This window comes from Cydia pomonella, chromosome 2, assembly GCF_033807575.1.
Source record: "Cydia pomonella isolate Wapato2018A chromosome 2, ilCydPomo1, whole genome shotgun sequence".
NCBI classification, from domain to species: Eukaryota; Metazoa; Arthropoda; class Insecta; order Lepidoptera; family Tortricidae; genus Cydia; species Cydia pomonella.
In genome coordinates, this window is record NC_084704.1 from 31,089,673 (window position 1) to 31,113,007 (window position 23,335).

General features: G+C 35.6%; 1 protein-coding gene across 1 annotated transcript in view; it reads right to left on the reverse strand.

Annotated features, from left to right (window-relative positions):
* LOC133515336 (synaptotagmin 1) overlaps window positions 1-3,340 on the reverse strand; it is a 53,897-nt gene extending 50,557 nt beyond the window's left edge. The window contains exon 1 of the mRNA XM_061847805.1: window positions 3,201-3,340. The gene's annotated coding sequence lies outside the window, so the exon portion shown is untranslated. The remainder of the gene's footprint in view (window positions 1-3,200) is intronic.
* Window positions 3,341-23,335: the final 19,995 nt, after the last annotated feature.

Below are 23,335 nucleotides of genomic sequence, written 5' to 3' on the forward strand. Positions count from 1 at the left end.
ATGAGTGTTACATTACCTGTTTTGTTTTCATTTTTGTACAATAAAGAGTTTTACTCCTACTACTACTAAAAGTAAATACCCATATACAAAATATATAATTAAATATATTTTCTTTATTAGACTGTTTATCAATGACTGCGTTATTTTGGTCGAGATAACCGAAACAAAATCAAATAGTTAGGTATTTGCCAACTGATAGTGTTATTTGATCACGCAGATAAGCAAGGTCACACTGAAATATTAACAGCAACCTCCCGCGAAATGTCCAACAGTACTTACTCTCAATTTAACTGATGAGGTACATTTATTGTGACCAAATATTCAAACATTATTGAAATGAGATGGAGCAAGCGTGTCCTAGCGTTGATGCCGCGTTCTAAAAAACCTGATCACAGACCTCCAACCAGATGGGGGGGACATAAAAAGATCGCAGGCACACTCTGGAGGAGAGAAGCAGTAAATTTGGGCTGCTTTGAAGAATATTGGAGAGGAGTGGTGGTGGTCCATGTCCGCCAGTGGGTGCATGTATAATTGCTGAAGGAGAAAGAAAAAAAATTCGCTTATTATTGATAGTTTGTATTTAAAATTTACTTAACAACTATTAGAAACCAAGTAATTTCTTGGAACTATTTAAATTTGTGTTTTTCCAAGTAGACACTACTATATAAATTAAAAACAGAAATAAATGTCATATAAAAAGAAAACAAACACAGGGGGGCCATAAGCCCCCAAAAAATTGTATATACCTAGGCACCTGATGACGCGATAGCAAAGGATGCTGGTTCGATTCCAGCCCTGGGCACTGGAGGCCTTGGGCACTTTTTGTTCGTATATGACTTTATTTCGGTTTGTCATTTATATAGTTCATAACAACACAATAAGCAAGTTGGCCCGTGTGCTCATCTGAGCCGGATCAAACATAACGTGTTAAAGAACTAGACACAAACGTTCATACCTTTTGGCTGTCGGACGAAAATTCAAACTTGCGTTCGCAAAATAAATTAAGTGAACAAACAACGGGGTCGGTTTGACGTAAGCAACCACAAGCACGGCATATTTGACACTTCAAATGTAAACGCCAGAAAGGCAAAAGTGAACTGAGCCATAAGGGTGGAAGTATTCAGAGTAACCCTGTATCATACGGCACTTAATCTTTAGTAATTGTATTTTACGTCTTCATTTCGACGGAATATGTAGATCGACTATATCATGAAAACTATTATTATGGTTTCTATAAGCCGTATGTATTTACGTAGTTGAAGAATCGAACGTTTCGACAGCTTACTGACGATGCACGGCACTATACATTATGTAAGAAGCAGAATTATTTGCGTTTTCTCGGGGCCAAATAAGTAGAAATAGTATAGGTAGTGGTCTCTCAGTATTGATATTACTTTTTAAGCTCAGCTTCGCTTTACGAAGTCAGAGGCGCTATTTTGAGAGTTACCGAGTAGCTATATGTACACAATGTTGTGTTATGGGTTGCTCCACCCTCTTCTAGTCTTTGACGTCACTGGTGGTCTCAAGTATGCCCGATATAGCCTTATTATAACATATAAGTATGCCAGTGCGTAAGGAAGAATCTTATTTTATTGAAGGAGTTAAAGTATACCTAACAGTTAACGAGGCTCGAAGCCTATATATACTTTCTTCGTTACGACATTGTTTAGGTAATTCAAATTAAATTTAAGTTTCTTAAATCGACTTGGCAAAACTATAAGCGGATTTTGTCTCTTTAAAATAAGTCGTCTTAAATTGGCCTCGACGTAGTATTTAACACTACATTTGACGATAAATACTACATGATAGATCTAGACTGGCAAGTACTAATTTCTTACCCGGAGTCTATATTGTGGCCAAGATAAGGGACACAAAGACTAGCAATAGTGCTTTGTAATCCTATACCTATCTTAGTTGAGATCCCTTACAATTAGAACTAGACTAACAGTACTAGAATCTAAATGTTTCTATTAGCTCGTTTGATTACATTCTACGAAACCTAATATTGTCCATAACTGTAGTCCGTAAGTTCAATACGTAAATAACCTTATAACCGCTGTACAATGATATATAAGACACGCTCATTTCACCGCAGTCTGAATACCAGCGGCAGCACGAGCACCCTTGATGAACATTTCTAAGCGGTTAAAAGGTTAGGTATCAAAACCAATGTTATTTTTGGTTTAGTGTAAGTCTTTTCTCGCATTTATGACCATGACCTGCGTCATTCGTAAAAAGGTCTCATCGGAACGAAGATTCGAATTAATTTTGGATCATAGCTGGAAGATTTTGGTTTTACAGAAATTTTGTTGTTTTTGGTTTTAAACAACTTTGACTGTCGATGGGTCAGGTTAAGTGTTGTTTTAAAATATTGTCCATTTTATTTTATTATTTATTTATTATTATTGTTATTTATAATGTGTATGATGTACATTATTTTTCTTTTAACTGCAATATTTTTTTTCTTGTTATTCCTCGCAACAAAAACTGCGTCTTTTCAGGCTATTAGGATACATAAACCAAATGGTAAAGTTTGTGCTAACAATCATACTTAAGCAATCGTTGTTTACCTAAGTTTAATAACTAAATTAATACAGAATGCTCGGCTGTTGTTAATTTATTTCCTTATCAGTCTGGTATCGCAGCATCCGCATTAAATACTTATGAAAAATATTAATAAATAAAACTTTTGGCATTGTGTTTAGCATTGCAATAGGTATATTTTTATGAATGTTGATTTGAATATAAAACTATTTAAATGTCCTTTTTTGTAAAATACTATTGTCTTAAACACTTCGATTTCATAATGAAAAAAAAAAGAATTATCCTTTCTGTTTGCATGTTGATATGTAACTAGGTACAGTCAGTATCAAATAGATAGTGACGGAAATATATCGGAAAATATCCTTATTTCTATGATAATAAAAGCATGTAACTGTTAATATTATAGGTATAATAACCAGACTGTTAAGAAAATAAATAAGCACGTGTACAGATATTTTTGGGTTATTTAGCCACTTTTAGCTATTAATGCTGGCTATCCACTGATGTTGACGGATACTAATGAAAAACGTAAAGAATTCAGATACACGGAATCAATTAATCCGCAAAACAGCTCGATATCTTCACAGGTCACATTTAAATATCGGCCAACGATAAACAACATCAAAGGCACAGCAGTCGATAAAGCTAACACTTACCGATATTTTACAATTTTCACAACTAAACGTTAACTTCACTTGTTTTGGGTCCCATCACTGTGCGTTGTTTTGTTTGTTTTTAAGGAGGTTGTATATACGCGTGGCGTGGCGAAGGCCCGAAGGGAAACTGCCAGAGGAGCGCTAGTGTCGCGCTCTTACGCCCTCCGTACAAGGTTGCGATGCGCGCTAGAAGGTTGTAACTCTGAAAATCAGCTAAAGCCGTGTAGGCATTCAAGTTTCATGAGGTGCAGTTTATTTTGCTGGGATAAATTAATGTACGTAGTAATATTATTAAGTATTAAGTAACGTATGTATAAATAGTTGACCAAAGCCTTAGGGAACATCTCCGTTTTGTTGACCGAAGTGTTAACGAAGGTCTCCCATTTGACATGGGCAATCTACTTTCGTATGTCCGGATGTTCTCATCTACAGGTCGCAATTCTTAACCGATTCTCATGAAATTTTGTGACCAGAACCCCTAGTGTAATTTTTTTCGATAGCGTACCTAACGTAACGTACGTGTTTGCGTTAAGTTTCATTTTGTATGGGATTTAGAAACAGCGCGCCAAGCGGGACGTTTTGGAAACTCAAAATCCCATACAAAATGAGACTGCCGGCCACTGTCCGTCTGGTCCAGCGGGTTAAGACGCGGACTGCTAAACAAGTGTTACGGGTTCGAACATATAATTTTTTAATTTTTATTGTTTTAGACAAGTTTAATTAAGTAAAAAAATGTAGTTAAGATTATCACCTATACACCACTATATTACAATAAATAGTTATAACCGAGCAAAGCTCGGTCGCCCAGGTACTATCTATTAATGTGACAGTAATGTCCAATATATCAACATGTAAATGTACTTAGGAGTACTGTAAATGGAGTACTGTAAATGTACTAAAATGTAGCATTTTGATACATTTTCACTTACCTACACACAAAACTGTTTCTCGACTTGTAACCTAGCAAAAACATTTGGTCTATATTTAAACATTTTTTTTCAGAGAGAGAGGGAGAACGAGTGAGTATTATTGTTTTTTTTGAGTTTATATTTATACCTAAATTCTAAAAACTAACAGGAATCATAAAAACAAATAAACCCCAAACGTAGAGTTATTACAATTTCACATGCGGACGTTGAACATCTTAGAGTGCCTACGCTGTCAACCTTGCTTTCAAACGCTGCAGCTTTTTCTCTAAGAAGAAAATGTGAAAAGTAAAATAACAGTCTGTCGTGACAGTGTTATTAAATATTTAAAAAAAAAATGTTCAGACATAAATAAGACCCTTTAATGTCCTAAGGTAGGTAAGGTAGGTTTAGGTTTAGTGCCCAGGACCGGAGTCAGTGGAAGAAAATGGTTCGAGCCCTACACCCCAGCAGGGGGTAACAGGATGAAAAGAAGAAGAAGAAGAATGTCCTAAGGTTAAACTCTGAAAGCAACAATGTCTAATCAATGCACCTATGAGATAAATGCTTTGTTATAGATAGTGTCATTCACGAAAACGTGTGTCTTGACTCGTATTTTTATGTTATTAAAGGTTAGATTTGAAAAATCTGCGCGTCATCGTGAATGACACGAACTATATGTATATGAAATTCGGCTCTTATGCTTTTAAGATCAAAAGCATGAGAGGCGAAGTTTGACACAAAAAGAAATCTTACTTCATAACACCCAAAAGAGGCTTTCTTTTCGGCTGTAAATATAATATTTAGGTAAAATACTTCTTTTTTCTATATATTTACAAAATAAATCATCCTCATTTCGCATTTCTCATTGAAGTGTAGTCATACACGAAATCTCATTAAAACGACGCTACACGTGGCATATTAAATGGCCGCTGCCGTGAACATATGAGGCCAATTCAAACTTACATTTCGACATCAAAATGATGTTTTTTCTACTCGTCGACTGTAATAGTTGAATTAAGATTTAGTATACCAAACTATCATTGCGTACTTTTCATGTATGGGCTCGAAACTCAACTATAATATTCGTTACGATACGCTGTAGTAAACTATAAAAAAAATACCAAACACGTGCTGCCGCGCTTTTATAGAAAATAATAAACGGGCGCGGGGCGTGACTAAATAGTCGCGCATTTATGTATTTTGTACAACATTTTGTCGACTGAGATACTAAAACCAATTTTCATTAATTATTTAGGTTATATAGTAAAAAAAAAATAGTATTTTAGATGAGCCGTAGGAAAATTATGGTATATGTAATAGTCATATACTCAAGCTTTTCAATTTCTTACCTTACTTAGGCAACTCAGCAAGTTTCGTTGCCTAAACACGGTACTCGACTGAAAAGCTCTCTATTATATCACGATTGTATAAAATACTATTTTGTTATCATTCCCTCATGCGTCTCGCTTGCGCCAATACATATACGAACCGGACCGGGACAAGTGAAATGCACGTGCGAGTGATAGCTAAATATCATTTTGATGTCAAATGTACATTCGATTTGGCCTCCATGTTGGCCTACTAAACTTGACTCGCAAACTCCGGCACCCTTCACCCATTAAATGAAGGCCGATTGTAATCATTCATCTAACATCTGTAGATTAAACTAGTTAATAATGGTACATAAGGGTAGGTAAATAAGGGTACGGTAGCCTTGCGATTAGGCTACTAGATTAATACATATAACATTTATTTATGTAAATAATTTTTGAGAGGAAAAAACGGCACAAAACCGATAGAAAGCCATTCAATTAAATTACCATAGTGCTTCTCAGCAATAATTAAAATTTCTGGTCTTCATCAACATTACCACCTCATCAAATGGCACTTTTTGAATGAAAATCTTAGTTTTAATATTGAAAATACAAAAATCTCTAGATGCGTAGATATAAGATTTAGAATTTCTCTCGATTTTTCGTGGATCCAAGCATCAGAATGGCAGTATGGATCTGTACAATAAAAAAATATCGGTTTAGCAATGATGGACTTCTGAGGTAACCAAAAAAACGTAAGTACAACCGAATTGAGAAGCTTTTCCTTTTTAAAATATAGAAGTCGATTAAAACCAGCAAATGTGAGTACTTTGATTGTCGAGTGCTTAAATCTGTTATTTTAGATGTTCTTCAGACATAGGATAAGAAGCGCTGGTGGCCTAGCAGTAAGAGCGTACGACTTGAAATCTGGAGGTCGCTTGAGACATGACAGTAGCTTTTGCAAAAATTAGTGCCTACGCCAATTCTTGGGATTAGTTACCAAGCAGACTCCAGGCTCCCATGAGTCGTGGCAAAATACTGGGGCAACGCCAGGAAGATGATGATGATGATGACACATAGGATAGTCTCACTACTCCCTGAAGTCTTATTTTCGGTTCGACCGGTTTCAGTGTCAATTTTTTGCGGAAATAGAATAAAATTAAAAAAATTAAAAAAAATTTTTTTGGCGAATTTTATCTAAACTCATATAACATTTTTTCCTTCTTTTGGCCTCAGAAATTCTTCGGATCCCTCGTGATACACTGTGAATAATGTCCAGGGCGTTTAGGACTTGTAATAGTGGCATGTATGACATTGGTGTGGGTAGAATAGAACCCAATAAATAATGATGACGTCATAAGTCTAAACGGGCAATCGCTTACGGCTTATCGCTATGAGAGATCTCTGCCTATAAATAAAGTATTCCGAATGTGGAAAAGCTTTCTGGAATAAAACAGCGTGACGGAAAATTGAGGCTTTCCTATAATTATTTTTGTAATAGTCACATAGGTCACATAGTTAGCTAGCATGCAGCAAGCAGACAATGTACCGTGAAATGGGGCCACTAATCGATACAATATATTTTGATCATCAATTAAAATAGAAATAAGCGTATTAAGGTTTTTTTTATTATTTGGATCTTTAACAGATCAGACAAAAAAATACCGCAATTTAAGCCTCATTAAGTACTACCGCTGTAGCCCTAAAAATCGGCATAATAAATAGAAAATATTAGGTTAAAGGGTGGTGTTAGACCTGACACAATAGATAGATTAAGCCATATAAAGGGGTCCTTAACCTTAACCTCAATAACAAAATCTCAATAGTTCTAGACATTTCAAAATCTGACATTTAAATTCACAAATTGTTGGAATATTTACTTGGAACCGTCTCTCTACAGTGACATCTGCATTGAGCTTTGTGCGTTTAACCTCGTTGTATTGGAGGCGCCATCTATTCATAATTTCCGAACATTGCCTCACCCTTAGGGCGGCTGCGTTCTGAAATTAATGGAAAGTAGATGTAAAAGTTTACCCACGCTTGCGTTAGATGGCGCTCTCGATTTCTTTGTCTTCGGTAACTGTTAGTTGACGAATGCCGTGGTTTCAGGATTTGGGGAAAGTTTGTATTGTTTCCGGTAGATGGCATTAGGGTTGTTAAAGTTATGTTGTTTCAATCAGAGACATGTCAGTCGCTTTGATCCTATTTCTATGGTTTCAATAAACTATGTATTTATCAATAAAACAGTACGTAAATTACAATTTGAAAAATGTGACACTAGTAGACTTAGATATTTAAAACTAAGGTTTGCTAATGGTAGACGACCTAAAATTAACTTCCTGCTTTTTAGGCAACTAATTAGAATTAGGAACCCTTTTCTTGGCAATGTATCTTACAAGATACAAAATTTTACACTGTCTTTTTGTAGCTGTTTGTAGAGTCTTGGCTTAGAGGCTTGAACATACGATTTTTATTTTATTTTCCAAGTTAAGGGTTAAAAAACTTATTCCAGTAAGTATATTGAAAGTTTTACACTCGACGGAAAAAAGGAGTGTTTGTCAGTCTAAAGACATTTAGACTATGTGTCTCTGTGTGCCACCGTAGTTCTTAAACGGGTAGATCTATTTGGATGCAGTTTTTTTATTTGAAAGCAGTTACACTTAATATTGCAGGTACGTATCGCATATTTAGCGAAATAAAGATTACTATCGGCCCGATTCGAAGAATTATTAAGACACGTTTAAGATCTTGGAAAGACCTTGAAAAGATGGATAACTAAACGACATGTCAAAATTTACGTTCGTAAGTATCTACTATATTTCTAACGTCAAAGTGTCATTGGTTGCCCGAATCGAGCTGCTTCTGTCAATTATACGACATACAAACGATATCTTAATGAGAACTTATCTAAACCAGAGCTAATCGTTATCGTATCTCATTCTTCGAATCGGGCCGTTTGAGACTGGATAAGTCTTATCCTTTTTTTCCAACACCCGCCCCTATTTACTTTACTTCATGTCGTAAAATATTAATAAATTCATAATTAATAATGATAGATTACGCGTAGGTACGGGATTATCCTTTTTAACAAAAAGGAAACTTTATATTTAGGCTGGTGAGGTAAAAACGAATCAATTATTTATACAAAATACAGTCAGACAAAGCAAACGAATAAAAAACATGTTAAATTATACTATTTTGATATTTGAAGGATTAGTTTTCTAAAAATTACTGAACCTAACAGAAAAAAAAATCCTATAAATGGTTGGGAATTAAATTACGATGCCAAAAAGTATCTAAAATGAAGACAAGAAAATGCAAAAAAAAAAAATAAGTTGTGTTTCCGTACATAATACAATAATCGTAAATCATTTTATCTACATCTATATCATAACATAACCGCCCTATGATATATTCAGAAACGATAAACTAACGGCCTATAGTAACAAACCTGTATCTGTAGGTACATCGTAATTTTAACTTTATTTTTTAAATTTTAAATTTAGAACTTCTCTGCGAAAAAAAACAATTTCATTTGGCCTCTATTCTAATATCAGTCGAGATGACGTTTTATTCGAAATGAAGTGTCAGCTGCAAACAATTTTTGCAAATTTCGCATACGATATGGCAGTCGGCTCCGGCTCTAGTTTGTCTCTGAATAAAAAAAAAACAACGGATGCGTGACATGCGCGAAAAAGTTTGCATTACTGCCATTTTAATTAGTTAGTAAGTATAAAATTACATTGTTTTATTGAAGCTTAGGATATTTATGTAGATAAAGCAGTGTATTTAAATACTCGCGATAGGCTTTAAAATACTCGTAATCTTTTTAGGAATCACATTTCATTCGTTTCATAAACCCACACTCGTATTTTAATGCCTTTTATTATGTAGCAGTCACATAAACTACTATTTCCTACTTTAGAACTTCAGTCTATCTATTAAATTACAGCCAAATATATAAATCAACTTCATTTGAATGCTGGCGCTTGAGTTTATTTGTCAATATAAGAATTACTTCAACTCTAGCGGCCCACCATATAAAAAAAATTGGCAATCAAATACCTACTAATTCTGTTTGTTTTTAAATCGAACGAAGCAAAAGAAAAGCAACTCTGTTCAATTTTACTAAGATTCAAATGTCATTGTAAGTAATTTGTACTAGTATTAGGACATTAAACCCCAAGAGGATAAGACAACTGCTTAGCAGTCTTTTCATGATTTTTTTAGTAGTAGTTTTTATTGCCCTGGTCCTAGGCAATATGTTCGAAAGGGTTGGTTTTTGTTTTCTAAATCAATTACTAGGCATCGGAGTTTTTATCGCATGGTAAGACTAATAGCGAGCTATGGAGTCGACATTAGCATTAAAATTCAACTCATATTCATACTCATACTCATTCTTTTATTTTCTTTGTGATGTAAATTCTACTCGCTGTTAATGACCGAGAAATTTTAAGAATGAAAGTTAATTACAAATCTTTACATAATTTCTTTATTACATTTATTTTGTACTTAAAAATAAAAACATAAACCGTAGTATACAGTGCTAGTAGTATATTAAAGAAGATATTAAACGTGTTGTGTATTTTGCGGTAGCTACTGCACTTCATAAAATATAGGTATATAGGTTACATCTTAAGGTAACATCGTTAACAGACATGTCGATATTTCATTTTGTCAAACACTTTATTTTGCCACAAAAACTTCTATGTCTGATCACGGCGAACAATTTTGCGCATACGACATGAGTAGCCATCGATTCGATCTATTTAAACTATACTCAGATATTTCTCAAGCGCGGACCCGCAGTGTAATCTACGTTAAAGTTTGGTACAGACTTTAATGTATAGGCACCCTTGTATCGTCGCTCAAACGAAAAAAGGACTACGGATGTTTGAAATGGAAACACCATAACAGTCATTTTTCTTTAAGACGCCTGTGCAAGGAAAGTTCGCGCTGATTTAGGGCATGATCCTTCCGAACCATTAATCAGACAAAATGAGGAAAAGGGTTAAAAATATTTATCAATAAAGTCAGCGCTGTGACGGCGGGGCCTTTGTCGTCGATTTGCGTCCGACCTACTTAGACTGGATATCGTTGAGATTTTTACGCTTTAGAATTCAATTTATACAAATACAAATACACTTTATTGCACACCTCAATACAGAAACAGTACAAATAATACAACACATAAAGAAGAGGTAAACAACAGGCGGTCTTATCGCTAAAAAGCGATTTTATCTCGTTTTAAAACTATAAAAAAATAAAATTTTGTCCGCAACTGCGTCACTAAACGTCTCTTTTTTTTCATATCATACTTTTTGGGAATTGTCTTCCGAGGCAAGAATAAAAAGTGATAATTTTTTTGAAAATTGTTTCATTAGTTTCTTTATCTACGTTGAATAATAAGTAAGTAAATCACATTTCAGTAGGTATACTGCTTGTGGCGTTAAGGGTCAAACGAAACTAGTCGCCGCCATACAATCCAAATTCCGCTAACATTTTTAAAAAGACATTCTGAAATGACAATTTTTGATGAACATTCACGTACGCAACATATATGTATCTAGTTTTCTTTCCTTTATATTGCAATACAATAAAATTAGAGGGAGTAGAAGTCTTACATACAAAACTTCTACTCACTCAATTTTATGTGTACAGGCAAGGTAATAAATATCGACACGGAAAAAGTGCCAAAAATATGTATACACGACCTTATTGCCGATACATTAAAGTAGTGTATACATATTTTTGGCACTTTGTCTGTGTTGACATTTAATACTTTGACTGTATAACAGGCGCATTGTAATTTTAATTTTAGGTTATGAATTCGATTTAGATCCGATCCATATCTAATTCATAGCCTATAATTAAAATTATAATACGCTTGTAAGAATTTTTAGCAACGAAAACTGCTATTTGACATAGAACGTTTGCAGATAAAATATTATAAAATGCATGCAAATACAATTTTGATCGAACATTACACCACTGGGAATGTCAAAATTAATAATAAATAAATTAAAGTCTATAAGTAAGAAAAATAAATTATGAATAAAAATCCATTGTAATAAGAAATAAATATGTATAAAAGAAATTAAATTATATGGATATTTTAAAATTTGTTGTACTGTACTAACACTATATGGATCTCCCTAGATTCTAAATAAATAAATAATTGAAAGTTGAATATAAACGTCAAATAAATTAGAGATTGGGAATGGAACTAAGAAAAAATCTTAAGACAGAAAAAATACAAGAAAAAAACGTAAATAGAATGTAGGTGTATATAATTGTCGAACATCAATTTAATCGAAAGCTCTAGCAAACTATTATTTGATGGAATAATAGGGCTTACTAATAAAATATAGTTTAAGTATCGTTTTATAATGAGAGCATAACTTCGATAGTATGCGAGCGGCTTTATGGCGGCCAGTTCGTGTGACTCACCGGACGTCCACGCTGCCAATGGGCTGTCTACAGCACTCGGTCGCAGCAACGGAAAACGGCCAATGTCACTGCCACTTTTCTTGATAAATTGAGTTGCTGGCGTTGCCGTATTGGCTGTATTGATTGAAATATTCAACTCCGTCACTCATTTTATCAAGGTGATTGACAGTGACATCGCCTGTTTCCCGTTGCCTGCGACCACACTTACTAGCCTTTGGCTGCGACGCTGCGCAGCGCGGCTTTCGTAATTGGTATACAACCTTAACTATCTATAAAGTTACCTGCCGCCTGACCTTAAAAATAATTCACAAAGAGTAATATAGTTTTGTTGAAATCCTTATACATCGAAATAGGTGTTATGTACAGTCAGCGTCAAATACTTTGTAGCAACCAAAGTGGCCAAATAGTTCGGTACACCATATATTTAGTATGGTGTACCGAACTATTTGGCCACTTTGACTGCTACAAAGTATTTGACGCTGACTGTACTAAAGAAACAGTGATTAAGCGCTTCAGTGGCCTAGTCTAGAATCGAACCGGTGGCGGCGGCTTACGCAGCTCATGCCCTGGACAGAGGTAGCCTAGTCAGAGGACTAGGCTACTCCGTCACGGTGATGGGGTGGTAATTTCTCGAGAATATGTAATCTCATAAAGACTAGGCGTTTTTGACCAACTCTATTAAGGGCGAGCAGTACTTCCACTACTCATAAACGTAAATTAAAATATTTAATACAATAATTTGATTTATTCGCAAAGTTTGTTGTTAAGATTTCTCACTGCGGTATAGAAATATTTGTTTTTTTAATTATAATCATCTGACAAGGTAAACTATCTAGTTTTCCTAAGATACAACTTCCCAAACACCATTCGTCGTTATGACACCCCGTGTACAGTCGGCATCAATAGTAGCGTATTAAACAACGCGCCTAAAGTATCAGCCATCTTGGAATAAGTAATTTTTCAAGAGATAAATCTGTACTGTTCGCTTCCATAAGTATCTGTTACTGTCTAACTATTCTACATAGTCATATATTTGTAAAGAGGGTGTATTAAGAGACAGGAAATAAGAAAGGAATAAAAAATATGGCGCGAGAAACTTGCGACTGAAGATTTGACAATCGCTGGGGTTTCAACGTTTTACCTCAAAAACTCTTAAAGTATTCTATATTAAGTATATCACTAGCTATTTTATACTAAAATTAAGCTACTATTGAAACACACACAACAGTACCCCTAGTGTAAATAAATTCGATTTCCAAACGTGACGTACGCGTTTGCGTTTAGTCTCATTTTGTATTGGATTTCGAAAGAGCGCGCCAAGCGGGACGTTTTGGAAACTCAAAATCCTATACAAAATGAGACTTAACGCAAACGCGTTCGTCACGTTATGATGTCGATCAAAGTTACACTAGGGGTACTGAAAGTAAATAAAAACATATGATTTCGTCATTTTTTTCTATCGAACCAACTTTTACCGTTTTAGGTCTTGTTTGTCCTCGCAAATATAGTCTAGTTTACGAGTAAATGGAGGGGTAGGCAGAGACCAGGGATTTCCACTTGCTACGATCCTGACAAACCTTTTTCGCTTCCTTCACTTTCATAACATTCCTCATACGCTCACCGGTTTAGGGTGCTCTTTCCTGACTTTTCTTCAGGACTTCTCTGATTTGATCAGAGAAAGTCCACCGAGTTCTACACCTTCCAGCTACCTCTTCTACTTCTCCCTTCTCTTACACGCTCTCTTTTTTAACCTTCTTTCACTCATTCTTTCCGCGTGTCCAAAGTCCAAACCATCTCAACATACATTTCTCACATTTATTCACTTCATCTCTGTAAATTTATTTTAGGAAATATACTCGCGCCTAAAAACAAAATATAACAAGCGCAAAATAGTATAACAAAGAGTAGATGTACCGCTCATGTACATTTTAAAATGAAGAGAATAGCTGTCTCGCCGTTAATTTTAAACGTCCGTTACGCAAATTGAAATTAACTTGAAATGCAACTTCGTACTCGGCGTGCATTTTATAAATGGTAATTCGCATGCGAGAAGTCTGCTGTTTGCAATATTTATAATGTCGGCTACAAATGAACCAAATACTAGAGACAGGTACACTACAAAGACTAATTTAACCTTTGAACGGTCTTCTAGCCTGGCCCTGTAGTGACCCTGCCTATGTACAGGAGGTCCTAAGTTCGAATCCTGGTAAGGGCATGTTTTTATTTGTTCATCACGATTTATTTTATGATAAAGAAGGCAAACGAGCTGACGTATCGCCTGATGGTAAGCGATTACCGTTACCCACCCACATTGATGATAGATAAAACGGTAGTATTTTTTGATGTCTAATAAGGTGATATTATACCGAAATGTTCAGATAAGGCACAATAAAAAGTCTAACATGGTCTATCTTAATAAATACAATTTCTCATACCACAGCCAACAAGAATAATTAATTTTATCGTTTCTTCTTAGAACGTGCAGAATGTGGAATGAGTTGCCGCCTGAGGTATTTGCGGTACGACGTGGGATTCTTCAATAAGCGGGTATTTAGGGTTCTCAAGGGTCGGCAACCCTTAAGTGGCTCCTATGATGTTGCTTATGTACATGGGCGACGATGACCGCTTCCCATCAAGCGGCTCGTCAGCTCGTTTGCGGACTATACTATAACATTAAAAAAAAAACATAAAAATCTTAATTTAAATTAATTAAAATTAATTAAAATAAATTAAAATTAATTATTCTTGTTTTTTGTTGAATGAGAAATTGTATCTATTAAGATGTAGACCATGTTAGACTTTTTATTGCGCCTCATCTAAACATTTCGGTATAATATCACCTTATCACCATCAAAAAATATTACCGATTTATCAGTCCTCAATGTGTGTGTGTTCACAAATGAAGTCCAAACTTTAAAACGGGAATTACAGTCTTTAATATTGACTAGTCTCTGACAATAACGAAATGTTGCTTAAATTTTTACATGTCATTCTGATTTTAATTTTTTGTTCTGAAACTGTTATGAATTTGATCTGTCAGCTGTCAAAACTGGTCAAGGAATGTGATTTTAACAAGAAATTAAAATCAGAATTGGGCTCAAGGTGTTTTTGGTCTTGGGTTGCTACTTAATTCTGCTATTTTGGGGTTCCGTACCCGAAAATGAATAACTAAGTCTCTGTAGTCTTTGCGTCCGTCTGAGTGGCAGCTAGCTGTATCTTATGAGTAGTGTAATTTTTTTATTAATTCATAAAATGAAGGTTTATTTTATGCGATGGTACAAAAGCCTGGAGGTAGATACCAAATTTAATTTCAAATATGTTATAGTTTGAACTCGTTTTAATATGACCTCCTTCGCACGTACGACTTTTACTACATTTCGTATGCACCACATGATAGTATTTTATTGTCTTATCCCTGACACATAATGTTACCTAAGATATAACATTTTATAGATGTCATATAATCATTATGTCATTATGAATGAGGAGGACTTCACTCTAATGTCAAGAAAGAAGAAGGCGTGCACGGCGCCTCCTAAGACTCAGTGTGGTACCGCTGAACCGGCTAATTCTGGCTTGCGGATTGCTACACCGAGTAAGGCGCTGTTCATACGTATCGCGCTTGCATTACACCGCTACGGCTGCTGAAGTTGTAGAGTATGTACACCAGAAGGCTGGCTACACGCCGAGTGTGTTCCAGCTTCGATCGCGCCACTACGTGCACTTCAACACTATTGTGGTGCGTGGGCTGCGACAGCTGCAGGGGTCCATCGAGTACGCCGACTTCTGACCGAAGGGTGTTTCGGAGATTCCGGGGCAAACAGCCGAATCCGATACATGACCAGATGATTCAACGGAGCCCGTATAGTGTTTAGTTTATAAAATGTATCAATAATAACAGCCAATGTGAGTGGGACCACCATAAGTCTTTATGAGTTCTAATTAGCCCATAAGTAATGTCGAGCAGCACAACAATTAAAGTAAAATTGATTTTTCTTGTCAGATAAGACCCGCCAAATATAATGTAACATACATACTGTAAAACCATCCATTCATAGTTCAAAGTATGGTCCGAAATAAATTCAAATTTAAATACATATGCTCTATGGCAAAATATTTTTACAAATGGAAGAAAAACTCAGAAATAACCAAATAGAACCTTGATATTTATACTTTGCGTGGAGCATAGTTGCAGTACTGGACTATAGTTGGTTTTATGTAGTTTTATGGGAGTGAAAAATATCACGGAGATGGAAATTTCGGGTAAAACGTTATTTGTCTAGAACTAGAGATGCAGCCGGCACCAGCTGCGCGACGCCATCCGCCCAATGCTCTTTGAAACGTACAAATTGCCCGCCGCTAACCTAATGCAATACTCCCATTTTCGCGCAGTGTTATGTAAAGTTTACGTTCAATCTTCTCTTGATGTATGTGTAGCTTGAGGATTTTAGTCTTTAATACTAAAAACTTGGCAAGAGCTTATCCTGGAAGCGCTTAAATCCTCTTTACTGAAGGACTTAAGTCTATTTAGGTATTTATGTTTATACTTCAGGCCAATTCGAACGTGCACTGACAGCAAACCGATATTAGAATGATATTGGAATCATATCAGAGGGCCTACGCGAATTTCCCATGCTGCGGGCATCTTTTTCTTTTCCTCCAAGGTTAGCTGTCACTCGCGCAAGCGTCTCACTCGCGCTAATACTTGTACTGACAAGTCTGAGCGAAATGAACGCGTGAATGACAGCTAACTGGTATGATTCCAATATCCTCAGTGACCGTTCGAATTGGCCAATTAGTGTGAAGTTTATTTAGTTTTCTTCTGTCCAGGAAGACACCTGGCTGTGGGAAAAAATCAGACATCTAATTCTAGGGGTCAAAATTTAATGACAGGTAGGGAGTTCTTATAGAGATACTTTTCACTAATAATAGTGGCGCCCACGACTACTCGTTTGTGATAGTTACAAACGACTACTCGTTTATATATTATTTGTAAATATTATTTAACTTATAAACTAGTTTAGGCCAGAACTAAGGAAATAAAATAGATTATAATACTACAACAGCAGCTAATATTAAAACAGTAAAAGCGCTAAAATTTAAGGAAATAACGCAAAGAACCGGAGACCTCGAGGCCAATTCGAACGTACATTTTTATATCTAAATGATATTATTTAATTATATTTTGCGCGTGCATTTTGATCATTCTTGTCCGTACATGTCCCTATTGGCGCGAGCGAGACGCACGGGCACATGGTAACAAAATAACATAATTTAGATGTAAGTTTTATGTAATTTTGTTATCATTCGTTACAGAACTAGAAGAAAAATTGTGAGGACCTAACTTGTAGAAAATCAAATTTCCTACAATCTTTGTCCTCACGGTTTTACTGTAAAATAAAAAATGGCCGAATTATTCAAGACCAACCGTTTTTCTAATATAGACAGCAGCCAGATTCAGTCTACTTTTTGAATTTACACTCCCAGTGACCCCTCCGAGGGACCTACGAAAAAAAATCTAAGAACTGATTATACACGGGTAGGGTCGGTTTTTTGGATATAATGACTGTACTAATGTCACCGCACGGGCACGGTGGAGGATATAGATCGGGATCTATATGAAAAATACTATAATGGTTGGTTTATTTTTATTATCTTAAATAATAATACACATAACGTGACAAAACTTACATGCTTCAAATAAACCAAACCTTAATTTGGTTTATACATTGTCCTTGTGAATTATGACCTACTTTCAAATACCTAAAAGTCTCGTTATTGCTAATATTCTTCTTAATGGCATTGTAGGTACCCGACGTATAAATTATTTTTCCTACTCCTCTACTGTTATCTGTCATTTATGCATTCATTAACACGAATATAAGAACATACATAAAAGATTTCAAGAAAAGTCTATATTGTCTATTCCTCATAAAAGCTCTTGTGCTTTTATAAGCTATAATGTTACTGCGATTAATGGCTACCAACCTAACAAAACCAAAACGAATACAGTTTTAAACTAAGTGCATTGCTGCCAACTTACAAAATATTCATTTGGTTGCATAGTAAAAATAATTACTTCATAAGTCAGAAACACGCATGTGACACCCGTAATATAGCAACACCCATAGACTACGAAGACCGCTTAGCGTTGCTTGTTAGTCTCCGTAGGCTACGGTGGCCAAAATTGAGAAAAAACTGTCCAAAAAATTAATTTAGCAAGTAGCAAGTACCAGGGCCTCATGAGTTACGAGGAGGTGTCGCCGACCGGCCGGCCGCGGCCCGGGGCGGGCCGGGCGCGTAACAAGGTATGCTCGCGCGTCTTGGCTATATACTTTTGCTTTGTTTACCTAAATTAAGATTTATTTTTGTTGACTCGTAGGAAAAATATTGTATGCAACGTTGTATAAGTAGGTCAAAAAATTCTCGTGGCGTATTCCTTTACAATGTTCGCCTACGCCTTCGGCTCCGGCTCACATTGTAACTCACGCCGCTCGCCTTTTTTGACCCTTCTTATACAACTGTTGCATAAAATACTATAAAGATTTGATACCTTATTCTGTTTAGTCGGAGTCGGCGTGGCTACGCTCCGTACTGGGTTCTTTTAGTTTATAGCTGAGCCGTTTCAAGTTTTGCGTGAAACGTAACGTAACCGTTTTGATTTGTGAAACAACTTTGGCCTTTTGAATCAGGGAAAACTTTAGATATAATATCCACTCACTAAGGCGTCTTCAAAATTTCCTTCCTCTTCAAACCAAAATAACTCTCGCATGTTCACTTTTACTCCCGTTGTTAGATTACGCTGATACTGCTTTCTTGGACCTTAGTGATTATTGGATACATTTTCGGTCTACGTAAGTTTGATCATGTATCCCAGTTTCGATCTCAGCTTGGCTGGCTTCCGATTCGTCGTCGACGAGATGTGCATGTCCTATCATTGCTTTTCAATGTTCTATTTAATCCTGCTTCGCCACCTTACCTTTCCGAAAGGTTTAGTTATTTAGCTGCTGGTAGTGGTCATCGCCTTCGATCAAGCACCAATCTTTTACTCACGATTCCTTCCAATACGACGCGCACATACAAGAAATCCTTTACTGTCCATGCCGTCAAGTTATGGAACGAGATTCCGGTGTCCGTGAGGCAATCCCAATCTGTAGCATCACTCAAGGAGAAGCTTAAAAAATTGTGGCTTTCCGATACTTTGGTTACGACTTCCTAGTTCCATTGAGTACTTCTACTTTTTAATTTCCTTTACTTTTCTGGTTCGAATTCATATTTATTTATATTATATATTGAATATTTATTTATTTTTATTTATATATATATGTATGCATTATTTTATGGTTATTTTTCTATCTATGTATATTTGTATCAATGTGTATTCAAAACGTGCATTTCATTAATTTCAGTGATTGTACACTTTTGTTTGTGTTTGTCATTCATTCACCGTTACTTCTGTTTTACTCATTTCCTCAAAGGTTAACTGGAAGAGATCCCATACAGGGATAAGTTCGCCTTTGTTGTATTTAATTTACTCTGTAACTGTGTTTTTCGAGTTTTTATTTCTATGTACAATAAAGTATATACATACATACATACATAATATCCGTTTGCAAATCGCGTTGACGTTGCTGCAACTGAAACGGTTTATTTTGCGTTGCGAGAGTTTTTGTACTGTGTGCACTGTGTAAATATGTAGGTAGAATGGTAGGCGTAAGTATTTGTATCCATGTTACTATTTTATAAATAACCTTTCATTTTGGAAACACGTTTTTAAACACTTAAATGTTTTATTGAAAAACCATATAAGTAGAAACAAATCGTCAATCCATAGTTCGTTATCAGCAACGCAGGCTTCATATTTAAACTGTTTACCGTTACTAAAAATAGTTATAACAGTTTTTTGTAACCGCTATGGAAAAACGTTCAGCTTTATTTCGTATCCTCCAAAAAATAATGCGAAAACTTCCTTTTAAGCTGTTGTCAGGCGCAGTTTAAAACTTAATGTTTATTTGCATACCCGGTTTATGGCCGACAGTGTTATGAGACTTTGCAGTTTCTTTCTACTAACTTAAAAGTGAACCTATGCACTGCAAATACTAAAGGTAAGGATTCTAAAAAGTTTCCTTTGCTTTACAATCGTTAAAATGAAGCAAGCAGTCAGCAAAATATGAGTATTATATACACTAGGACCTACGCCGTTTGAGGGATATTCAACATGGTAATATTTAGCTAAGTAACGTTAGCTTTGTTAATTTATTTATTTAAACCTTTGGGAAACAAACAGGCAAAAACAACACACATAGTAAATCAGATTACACATCCACAAGCCAAACAGTTTCCACTAATGAATAATAACAATTATGTTGCTCAGAAATTAACATCTTATACCTTGGAACGAGCAATTCTTGTATATATATATATGTATATATATTTCTGTGATCTCGGAAACGGCTCTGACGATTTCGCTGAAATTTGGTATATGGGGGTTTTTGAGGGTATACAATCTATCTAGATTAGTCTTATGTTTGGGAAAACGCGTGTTTTCGAGTTTTCATGCGTTTTTCTTTCGACGTAGAATATGGTCGCTAATTTCGTGTTGCTGGCCACTGTCCGTCTGGTCCAGCGGGTTAAGACGCGGACTGCTACACGAGTGTTACGGGTTCGAATCTCGCCCGGTGACTAACTTTTGTTTTTTTTTTATATGTTCAAGTTTATATATAATTTTTTAATTTTTATTGTTTTAGAAAAGTTTAATTTAGTAAAAAAAATTAGTTAAGATTATCACCTATAGACTACCATATTACAATAAATATTAAATATGGGTCTCTATTGTTTCCCATAAAGTTTTAAGTCATAATGTATTGTTTGTCCGCATTTTCGTTAGTCATAATTTGGTTTTTCTCAGAAACGCGTAACTTTTCAGGATTGCCATAAAACAAACCTAACCTAACCTAACCTATCTATAGGATAATCTAAGGAAATTCCTGAAAAGTTAACGGTTTCAGAGTTATGACTAATGATAATATGACTATCATTACATTATGACTTTCAATAATTATGTCAAACAAAGGGATCCGATTAAATATACCATATTAAAACATGCAAAACTCAAATAACTCTTAACTGTTGAAAACAATATTAAAAATTGGCAAGTATACTGAAATATACTAACTAATCAATATTATTATTAGCTGTACTTTTTATTGCAGAAACAAACTGTTGTAATGATATATGGAATATATCAATATCAGAAAATTTTTCATTATACTTCTTTACGTTACACGTATTATAAGTTCTACACGCTTTATAGCTAAGAACTTATTTCTTGCACATGTTTATTAAAATGTCATCGGGTAAAATGATTTCAAACCACATTGTGTTTACACACACTAATCACCGAAAGTTGTTTTACCATAGACTGGGTTATCTAAAGTATGTACTTATAAGAAGCAAGTTTGCTACTATACTCGTAATATATGTCATAGTACCTATGCTAAATACTTAGGTAGTTCATTAACATACTTTTCATTGCCCTAACTAAACCCACAATCACGACCATTTTGCGCGGTATATCGACAATATCAAAGACATCTCCCATTGTCAATTGCCGTATACAGCCGCAGGGTATTCTCGAGGTTCTTCAAAAAAAGAATTGTATATATCTATAGTAGTATTCTTAAGCTACTGCAACCATTGACCATCAGGTAAGCTGCAAGCTTTTTGCTACTGTAGGGTAAGAAAACAGCTAGCAAAAATCTATGGGTCAAGCAGGTACAATTGTCAGAGAATACGGGAGTAAATTCCTCTTATCAATTAAAAGTTTACGTAAGCGGAGATGAATGTATTTTTTCCATTTCGTAACGAAGCTCGACCCGGCCCTCTCGATAAGTTCCATGCTAATGAACACGTATTTTATTGGAAATGATATTCCGCCGAATGTTTATTTTAGAGTTCAGTACGACTGGAACGATTATTGAGCAATATTTGGGTTTTTGGTTTTTACGCTGTTGATGAGTATTTCATTATTTTCTTGTCTAAGATTGTCTATGGAATTGTATTTGAAACGTCACGTTTGTTTACATGATAAGACACATTGTAGGGTATCGAACGGGCATGAATTGTGGGAGAAAAGACGAAAAATGTGATGATATTATTATTCAATATGATTTAAAACGAAAAAGAAATGAAGAAATGGGCGAATTTTTAAGTCTTTTTAGGGTTCCGTACGCAAAGGGTCAAACGGGACCCTATTACTGAGACTTCGCTGTCCGTCCGTCTGTCACCAGGCTGTATCTCATGAACGGTGATAGGTGACAGTTGAAATTTTCACAGATGATGTATTTCTGTTGTCGCTATAACAACAAATACTAAAAACAGAATAAAATAAATATTTAAGGGGGGCTCCCATACAACAAACATTTTTTTTTGCCGTTTTTATAAAATAATGGTGCGCGAGTCCGACTCGCACTTGCCCGGTTTTTTTTAATACTACGTCGGTGGCAAACTAGCATACGGCCAGCCTGATGGTACGCAGTCTCCGTAGCCTATGTACGCCCGCAACTCCAGAGCACACTCCGCACCCTCTTTGAGCTCTGGCAACCTTACTAACCGGCAAGAACACAACAATATGAGTAGGTTCTAGTATTATTTGGCTGCGGTTTTCTGTAAGGTGGAGGTACTATCCCAGTTGGGCCCTGTTCTAGATCTGGAATGACATCTGCTGTGCTGTGCCCTACCATACAAAGCGAGATGACATCCACAATGCCCATACCTCTCTTTTGGACGTAGTTTAAGGACGTACCCGGGTCCAAGTTTGAAATAATTATATAGAAAACATTATTTGAAACCTATAGTTAGGTACCAAACACCCTCCATATTACTAGCTTTTACGTTAAGCAGAGAAAAAACAGCTGAAACCCTACTAAGAAGTTAAATTAATTTCTCAAACTCTCGTCATTTTATCAAAATGTATTACGTCATGATAATCACGTATTAATTGGCATTGTGTGTAGACCTGCAGCGAGGAGTGGCCGAAACCGGGCGGCGGAAACGTGTCAACCCATGTCAACCTAACTTCTCAACTTGGAAATGTCAATTTAAATGTTGCTAACAGGCAAATTTAGCTGCCACTATGATGAAGTTATTAGAACAGCGACGGATGTAGTTAACACGTTGGTATGTAACATATTATTATTTATGTACGTAGCGTAGCCGTTGAATATTCACAATTATGAATGTTGTGATCAAACGTAGGTATGTTTCTGATGTGAGAATTATAGCTAAATCGCTTTTTATCGTCATAAGCGAAACTGTTAACATAATTGATTAGTGTGTGTAAACACAATGTGGTTTGAAATGATTTAATCCGATGACATTTTAATGAAAACAAGTTACCGTTAGCTAAATATTGCCATGTTGAATATCCTCAAGCGTGGGTCGTTGTGTGTGCCATAACTTAGAT